This window comes from Elephantulus edwardii, unplaced genomic scaffold (assembly GCF_000299155.1).
Source record: "Elephantulus edwardii isolate Elephantulus edwardi_28Jun2011 unplaced genomic scaffold, EleEdw1.0 scaffold00109, whole genome shotgun sequence".
NCBI classification, from domain to species: domain Eukaryota; kingdom Metazoa; phylum Chordata; class Mammalia; order Macroscelidea; family Macroscelididae; genus Elephantulus; species Elephantulus edwardii.
In genome coordinates, this window is record NW_006399859.1 from 3,639,476 (window position 1) to 3,648,043 (window position 8,568).

Sequence of the window (8,568 nt, forward strand, 5' to 3'; positions counted from 1 at the left end):
TTTGGTGTTTGAGAAGAGTGCTGAGGGTATCATGGACTGCTAAGAAAACAAACAGTTTCATCCTGGAGAGGGATAAACTGGGCTGCTCCTTGGAGGCAAGGATCCTGAGACTTTGTTTTACATACTCTGGTTATGTTGTAAGGAGGGACCAGTCCTTGGAGAGGACATCATGCTTGGGAGGGTGGAGGGCAGGCACAACAGGGGAAGGCCCTCTAGGAGTTGGATTGATTCGGTGATTGGGGAAATCGGGATGAGTGTGTCGGAGACAATGACACTGGCACAGGACAGAGCAGAGTTTAGAGCTGTTGTCACTATGAGTTGCAAGTGACTCGAAGGCACATAACAACAACAACAACAACAAAAGTAATGTTTTGTAATTTTCTTTGAATAGATCCTTTGTGCTTCTAGTTAAACTTAGTCCCTAGCATTTAATCTTCTGATTAGTTATTGTGATGGATATTGATTTTCTTAGCTTCAGTTCTATATTTTCTTTGTCACTGTAGAGAAATCCAACTGATTTTTGTATGTTGATCTAGTATCCTGCCACTTCGATGAAAGTCAGTCAAGGACCTAGGACTAAAACCAAGAACTTCATTAGAGAAAAGTTTGGAAGAATTCTAGAAGCCCTAATCCATAGCATTAACATTCTTCCAAGCATACTGAAAAACCTACAATCAGGAGAAGATAAAATAGATGAATGAGACCTTCTAAAATCCCAATGCACATCCAAAACTTTCTCCAACAGAGTAAGAAGAGAAGCCACAGACTAAGAAAAAATATTTGGTAATGACATGTCTAATAAGGAACTTATATCTAGAATTTATAGAATGCATGAGCACTACAACAAGATAAATGTAAACAACCCATTTGCAAAATGGGCACAGGATATGAACAGACACTTCAGCAAAGAAGACATTCAGATGGTGAACAAACACATAAAGAAATGTTCAAAATCCCTAGCTCTAAGAGAGGTGTAAATCAAAACAATGAAATATCATCTCAACCCAGTAAGATTAGCAAAATGTAATAGAACAACAAACAACAAATGTTGGCAAGGTTGTTGAGAAACTGGAAGGAACCCTTATTCACTGTTGGCAGGAGTGTAAAATGGTGCAACTACTATGTAAGGCAGTATGGCACGTTCTCAAAAAGTTGTAAATAGAAATACCATTTGACCCAGCAATTCCACCACTGGGAATATACCCTAAAGAAACCATAACCACTACCCAAGCAGATATATACACACCCATGTTTATTGTGGCTTTGTTCACAATAGGAAAGAGTTGGCAACAACCCAAGTACCCATCAGGAAATGATTCACACAATGGAATTTTATGTTCTTTGAAAAAAAAAGGAATTCATGAATTATTATAAAAAACGGGTGACCCTGGAGAACATTATGCTGAGTGAAATATCTCAGTTACAAAGGGACAAATATTGCATAATGCCACTATTGTAAAGCAGGACTGACACTGGGGTTGGGGGGAAACTAAGAAAAGAGGGGATAAATATACTGCATTGAAACAGATGAGAGAGAAAACATTTTTAAAGGAAAGGAATTTATGATTAGGTATTATTTTCATGACAAGAGTCCAGAATGAGAGCTGCATTTTTTAAATTGTTTTTGTTGCTGTTTTAATATAAATGGAATGTAAATATACAGTAACACCAGAAAGAGTAAGTTTAGCTCTAAGCTTTTATCAAAAGGTACAAGATTATTTTTCCCAAAATTATAAGATGCACAGATAAATCACATTCATACCTTACAAACTTTAAATAGTACATATTTTACTTTTCAAAGAGAAAACCAGCTGGGGGGAGGCATGGGCAGGAAGGAAAATGTGCAACAATGAATGAATGGAAATCCAAAGTCTCTATAAACTTTCATTAAAATTTCAATAAAAACAAAAAGAAAGTAGGACATAAAGAAAAAACCAAACTTAAATGGGGTCCTGGCTATTGATCCACAGATAGGCACCAATTATCTTTGAAATGTGGAAGATAATGTCTAATAGAAAGAACTATCTTTAAAATTTTACGCAATATAATAGAATCAATGCATAAATGAAAACAAATTACCCAAAAATAAAATTTTCAAAGGAAAAACATATTTCGTTCTCTAACTATATAGCAGAAGCTCTAGTGACACAGTGGTTAAGTACTTGAATAGTAACCCAGTTGGTGGTTCTAACCCACCAGTCATTCAGTTAGCAAAAGATGTGACAATCTACTTACACAAAGAGTACAGTCTTGGCAACCCAATGAGGCAGTTGTGTTCTGCAGGGCCACTATGAATCAGAAGAGCTTTGATGGCAACGGAATTTAGTTTACCCTTATGTTAGGAAGGGGGAAAATGTATCATCTGAGAGTATTTTCTGTTACTACATCCTTTGTATGGCCTACTGTAATCTAAGGAATCAAAGTTCATCCTATAAAAAGGAATTAGTAAATTATGCATTTCCTTTCCCTGTTTCCCTTTTGAGAATATGAAAACCAATTGCTTTTGAGTCAATTGTGACCTATTGTGACTTCATGTGTGTCAGAGCAGAGCTGTGCTTCTGAGAGTTTTCAATGCTAATTTTTTTTTTAAAGTAGATGACCAGGTTCTTCTTCCAAGGTACATTCTGTTGGACTGGAACCTCAACCTTATATTTAGTAGTTGAGAGTTCTTACCATGTGTACCACCACACAAGGATGCTTCAAGAGAATAAATGCAATGTAATTCAGCAGAGAGAAATTCCTATGCTCCAGAAGACAAGGTCTTCAATTATATTTTGTCTAATTAGAATCCAAAACAACTAGGTGTTTCTTCTGTTGTCCTTTACCAATGCCTGTGAACTGGGAACAACACTCTGACTATAAGAATAATCCATTCTGCCAAGTGATTCCAATGCTGGCTCACATGGCAAGCCAGGCTTTCTGAAGCAACCCAGACGATCAGGGGATCTTTTTTTTTTTTTAAAAGAAATTTTATCACTCTATAAATGGTCATACTCAGTCATACGTCTGCCTCAGATTCTTTCTCCCCCACTCTCTTTTCAATCCTACCTTGTGCATTAGCCTATGAATCAAGGGATGCTGACCAACAATACATGGTGTCATCCAAGACCCCGCTGATTTGTGTCTTTCAGGGCATCGCTGTCATTAATGTACAATGGTGGGGGACTGATCTGGGTTAGAGAGCTTTAAAAAGAAGATTTTTAAAAAATAAAATAAAAAGGATGCTGAGGATTCTTGGGTCAAGCCTTATATTCACACTTTCATTTAAGATATTTCTAGATTTTCATAGGCAGCTCTGGGTGGTATAGTTCATGGGACTTCTAACCCAAAGGTTACCAGCAATCCCATGGAAGAAAGATGCGCAACCTCATCCTATATGATTTACAGCCTCAGGAAACCCAATGGAGAGTCAGCTTTGACTAGGTTCTGATTTGATGGCATTGAGTTTGTATTTTTGGGTTGTTGGGCTTCTCCTCCCCACCCCCAAGAGTTTGGTTAAATTTCACAGAGGCAAAAATTTCTGCAGCTGAAAGAGCCATCAGTGTCACCTCCCTCTCACTGTAGATGATGTAGCAGTGAACCACAAAGGCAAATCTCTGTACCTGAGGTCCCACTGCTCTGAGGTATCAAACAAGGCTTCTGATCTAGGACTTTTAAACTAGCCAGGACCTTTCCTCTTCAAAAGGCCCCTCCTAGTTATCAAAGAAACAGAAGAGATTAGAACAAGATTGACAAACATTTCCTGAAAAAGACCACATAATGAACACATTCACCTTTGCTGAAACCATTATTAGCTTCTGTTGCAAGTCCTCAGGTCTGCCATTACAGCACTCGCAGCCTGGATAATATATAGAATAAGCAGCATGGCAGTTTTCCAATAAAGCATTATTTATGGGTATGGATTTCTATTTCACATCTTTTAATATATCAATAATATTTCTCTTGATATTTAGTTTATGTTGTTATTGTTATGTGCTGTTGAGTTGCCTGCAACTCATAATGACTCTATATATAACAGCCCTTAATCCTGCTCTATCCTGTGCCAATTGCACTGTTTCCGACTACACCCTCCGTTACCCCAGTCACTGAATCAATCCACCTCATAGAGGGTCTTCCTCTCCTGCACAATCCCTCCACCCTCCCAAGCATGACATCCTTCTCCAAGGACTGGTCACTCTTTGCAACATGTCCAAAGTATGTCAGACAAAGCTTCAGAATTGTTGCCTCCAAGGAGCAGGTTGGATGAATATGTTTGTTTTCTTAGTAGTTCACGGTATATTCAATATTCTTCTCCAACACCACAGCTCAAAGGCATCCATTATTCTTCTATTCTCCCTACTCACTGTCTAGCTCTCTGACGCATAGCAAGTGATTGCAAAGACCATGGCATGTATCATGCACACCTTAGTCTTCAGAGTGGCACCATTGCTGTTGAGTACTTTGGAGAGGTCCCTAACAGCAGACATTCGCATCACAATACGTCTTTTAATTTATATGCCATACAATATAGGTAATGGGCTGTATTTGGCCCACTGTGCCTAAATTGTCATCACTATATTAAGAGACAAGCTCTGGTGGTATAATCCAGACATAATTGCTCTAACTCAAAAGCCAGTGCCTCTCTGGTGATTCCAATCCACCAGCGGATCCTAGGGAGACAGATGGACAATGTCTTTTTGTATGACTGTTAGCCTCAGAAACACACTGGAGAGTCAGCTATAAGACAGTTCCAACTCAATAGCAAAGGGTTTGAGGGTCGTTTGCCTGGGGTTCCCCCCTGCCTCAGGATCTATTTGCATAAGCAGCACAGGAGAACACCAGCCCCATACAGATGGCAGCCCAGGGGAATCACAAACAGTCCTCTGTCCTTAGATAAAGAATTGACTGTGAAGCCTTCGTCAAGGCCTGAGCATCTTTGGGAGTTTGGTTTGGAGCAGGAGCCTGGGTGAAGCCTTAGCCGGCACTGAGTAGAGAACTTGGCTGAACTTTGGACTTACCACCAGCCCTGACTCTGGATTTTGGCCAGCAAAGTCTGTGTCCCTTGTAATGAGTATCTGTGCAGACTTCCCAACCTTGCAGTGGGCAATGTGGGCAAGTGGGCTGAGCTTGTGGTTGACATCCCTTGGGATCCTGGGCTTGATGCATGCTTATCTTTGGCCTTGGCATTGTTGGCCTGCATCTTCTTCAGGCCCTGTTGTTGTGCTTCTTGGCAATGTACATGTTCCTTAGAAATTTGGCGTCTACCCTCTCAAGAGACTCATATCATTGTGGCTGGGGTATCTTAATGCCATTTCTATGATTGTATGTGTGTGGTATGGTTCTTAAACTTGACTTTGTCTGCACTATCACCACAGTTTACCAGATCATCAGTTACCAGAAAAGAGTAAGCGAGTTTGAGTTTTTGAGTATTTGAAGAGTTTATCATTAGGATCAAAAGCCACAAAATGCTAATGATTTATAATAAATGTTTAATGACTACATTAATCACATTAACAGTTTTTTCCAAGAACCTGGACCACCAGGATCCACTCCTGATAGGTGAAGAGACAAACAGGTGCACACCCTTCAACTTAGAAACTAAATACCCCCACCAAGACATATGGGGGAGTGCAGTCCTCCTTGGGGCACTTGTGAGTCTGTGTTTTCACTCAGGGTCAATGCAGATCTGGGGAGCCAAAAGCGCTTCAACGCTCACCTGCAACCAAACCATTCCCTAAAGCAAGGCAGGAACCATCTGGGGCTGAAGCACCTGAAAAGCAGCACAAGACATTCCAGCATGTCCTGAAATTACATCCAAAAAAGAGCAGGGTTGGCTGCATCAGAATCCTGTGAAGGGTGTGCTAAAAATACAGATTCAAGCTCTCAGCCTCAGAGATCCTGGGAGATCTGGATAAGGACCGAGTTAGGGAACCGTGGCATTGATTAGACAACTGTGGCCTGTGAAGGTGCAAAGAAAGATGAGCATCTAGCCAGCAACTGTTAAAGGAACCGAAGAATGCCAATAAACTGCTCCTGAGGGCCAATTTTAGCAGAAATCTGAATATATTAAGACCATGGGAAATAAGCTGGCTGCTCAAAGGAGCCAGAAACTTTGAATTCCCTGAAGTTTTGTTACTAGAAGCAGAGACTGGGGTGTTTCAGCTATAAGACAGGTACAGGGGACACTTAGGCTTGCTGATGGCTGGGCAGTCCCCCTCGGCTGAACCAACTGCCTGATGAACTCTTTCCTACAGAGAAGGCTGTTGTTGTTGTTGTTGTTATGGGCCATTGAGTTTTCCGCAACTCAAAGAGACCCTATGTACAACAATCCTAAACCCGACCCTATCCTGTGCCAATCTCACTGTGTCTGACAAACAGAGAAGGACACTGAGCCCAAAACTGATGACCCCATACTGATCCCAAAAGGAGTGAGCCTGGAAATTTATAAAGCCCTTTCGTAGAACTATTTTTCCTTCATCAGTCATAACTTGCCACCTCTTATAACCTGTTTAAAGAGATGACAACCTCTGAATTTTATATTGCACACAATCTAAATTGTTGTTTGTGTCAATGAGTCAGAACCAACACAGAGGTGACTTTCCAGTGGGTTTAGAGGACACTGTCTGTGACTTCAAACTATGTGCCTTTGTGTTGGTAGTACAATTCCTTACCACTAAGCCACTGAACTACCTCTACCTAAATGAGTTACAGAAAAGCAACAGCAGCAACAAACTCTCTAAAGGAAAAATCAGCTCACTTTTTTGTTACTAATCTCTTAAACCATTCAAGTCTCAAACAGTGGGCTCTGCTGCTAAGGGAGAGATTGGCAGTTCAAACTTAACCCGTGGTGCTACAGAAGAAATGACCGGTCATCTGCATCATAAAAGATTACAGCCAAGAAAATCCTATAGATCACAGTAACACATGGGTCACCATGACTCAGAACTGACTCAACAGCAATGCATTCTATTTGGCTTTTATTTCTAAGACGGCATTAGCTCTGCAGTCCTTCTTTCTGTGACTTATTCATTACTTTTTTTAAATTAATTTTAATGAACGTTTACAGGGAGTTAGGGTTTCCTGCCACTCATTGCTGCACTTTTCTCCCTGTCCACCCCCTCCCACTCCAATTCACTATTCTCCTTGATAAGTAAAAGAAAAACTCTTTCATTGCTATGCAATCCCTCCCCCCAGGTCCATTCCACTGTGCAGCCTTAATTCTGGACTCATGTCATGACAATAATACCTAATCATACATCCCTTTTAAACAGTTCTCTCCCTCATCCATTGGAATGCAGTATACATCATTCCTCTCTGTCTTTCTAATCCTTTCCATTTGATTGTGAAGGAGAACAAAAGGGTGCTGGGGCCTAGGGGAGCCATTCCAATTTATAAGAAATGCATATTCTCATAGAGAGTGAAGACACTCAGTGTCTCCAATGAAAATGGCATCACACCATTATTTGAATAACACAGCCATTTAGACTTTTCCCCAGAGCACTCAGTAATGAGATTTGCTTTATGTCAGGAAATTTTAACTGCTCTATGTCCAATGCAGGATTTGTGTTTTGCTGAGTCACCAGTCAAATCAGGTTAGCACCGCGGACAGCAGAACCTGCAGTGTACTAGAACAAAAGATTCTGTGCTTTTGGAGGACACACTGTGGTGACTTCCCTGGGACAGAAAAGACTGCTCTGGAGGCTGAGCAGGAAAATGACCCCTTCTAGGAGAGGTGACGGGCTATTCCCGGGACAGTCAAACTCCTTGATAATTTATACTTCTCAGGACAAAGCCCAAACCCCGCTGTGTTCCCGAGTAGACCTGCAGAGTGATAGGCGATTTGGAAAAGCATCCTTATTGAAAGCATAACTAAGTTTCTTTGCATCACTAGGAAAAGACAAACAGGATCAGAGAAAAATCCATCTTGGTATGCCTTCTCGGTTGGAATAAACCGACATTTGTTAATGATGTGCTCTCCTAATGATTACGATGCACAAGCCTGCTTTATAAACTACTGCTTAGCCCTCCCTGGCTGAATTGTATTCTAAATGTTTAATAGATACATTGAGATCCAGCAAGTAAATACTGCCAGAGGGACGAACACGAGTGAAGGTAGAAATAAGCTACAATAACACTTGCCCGCAATCTGCGTAGTAAATGATGACATCTAACTATATAGTAAACTATGACTTCTGGACATGGGCCACTCAATTTAAAACATCATTAAAAAGAAAATAAAACGTGTGTTAGGACAGTTCTGCGTCACTTGGGGCTGAATCACTGCCGAGGTTGATCACTGCTGGAGGCTGAGTCATCACTGAACGCCGGCAAGTCGTGCCTCTGTGTTCTGACGTGCTGTCCCAGAAGTTTAATGCTTGGCATGAAAATAAGTTAAAGCAACTCACTCAAGTGAGAGAGAACACTTGAGGTTTTGAATATTTATAAAAGGTAGTGGAGAAGGGGAGGGACTGGAGATTACTGCTAACTGCACAAGCCGTTTGCTTTTACTCAAACCCAATAGTTTGCCTTGGGGGTCTCTGGATGGTGCTAAAGGTTACCCAAAAGGTTGGAACTTCAAGTCCACCCAAA

At 40.9% G+C, this 8,568-nt stretch overlaps 1 protein-coding gene across 1 annotated transcript in view; it reads right to left on the reverse strand.

Annotated features, from left to right (window-relative positions):
- The window catches only part of LOC102862172 (oxidoreductase HTATIP2-like), a 28,603-nt gene that overhangs the window by 14,713 nt on the left and 5,322 nt on the right, over nt 1–8,568 (reverse strand). The window lies entirely within an intron of this gene.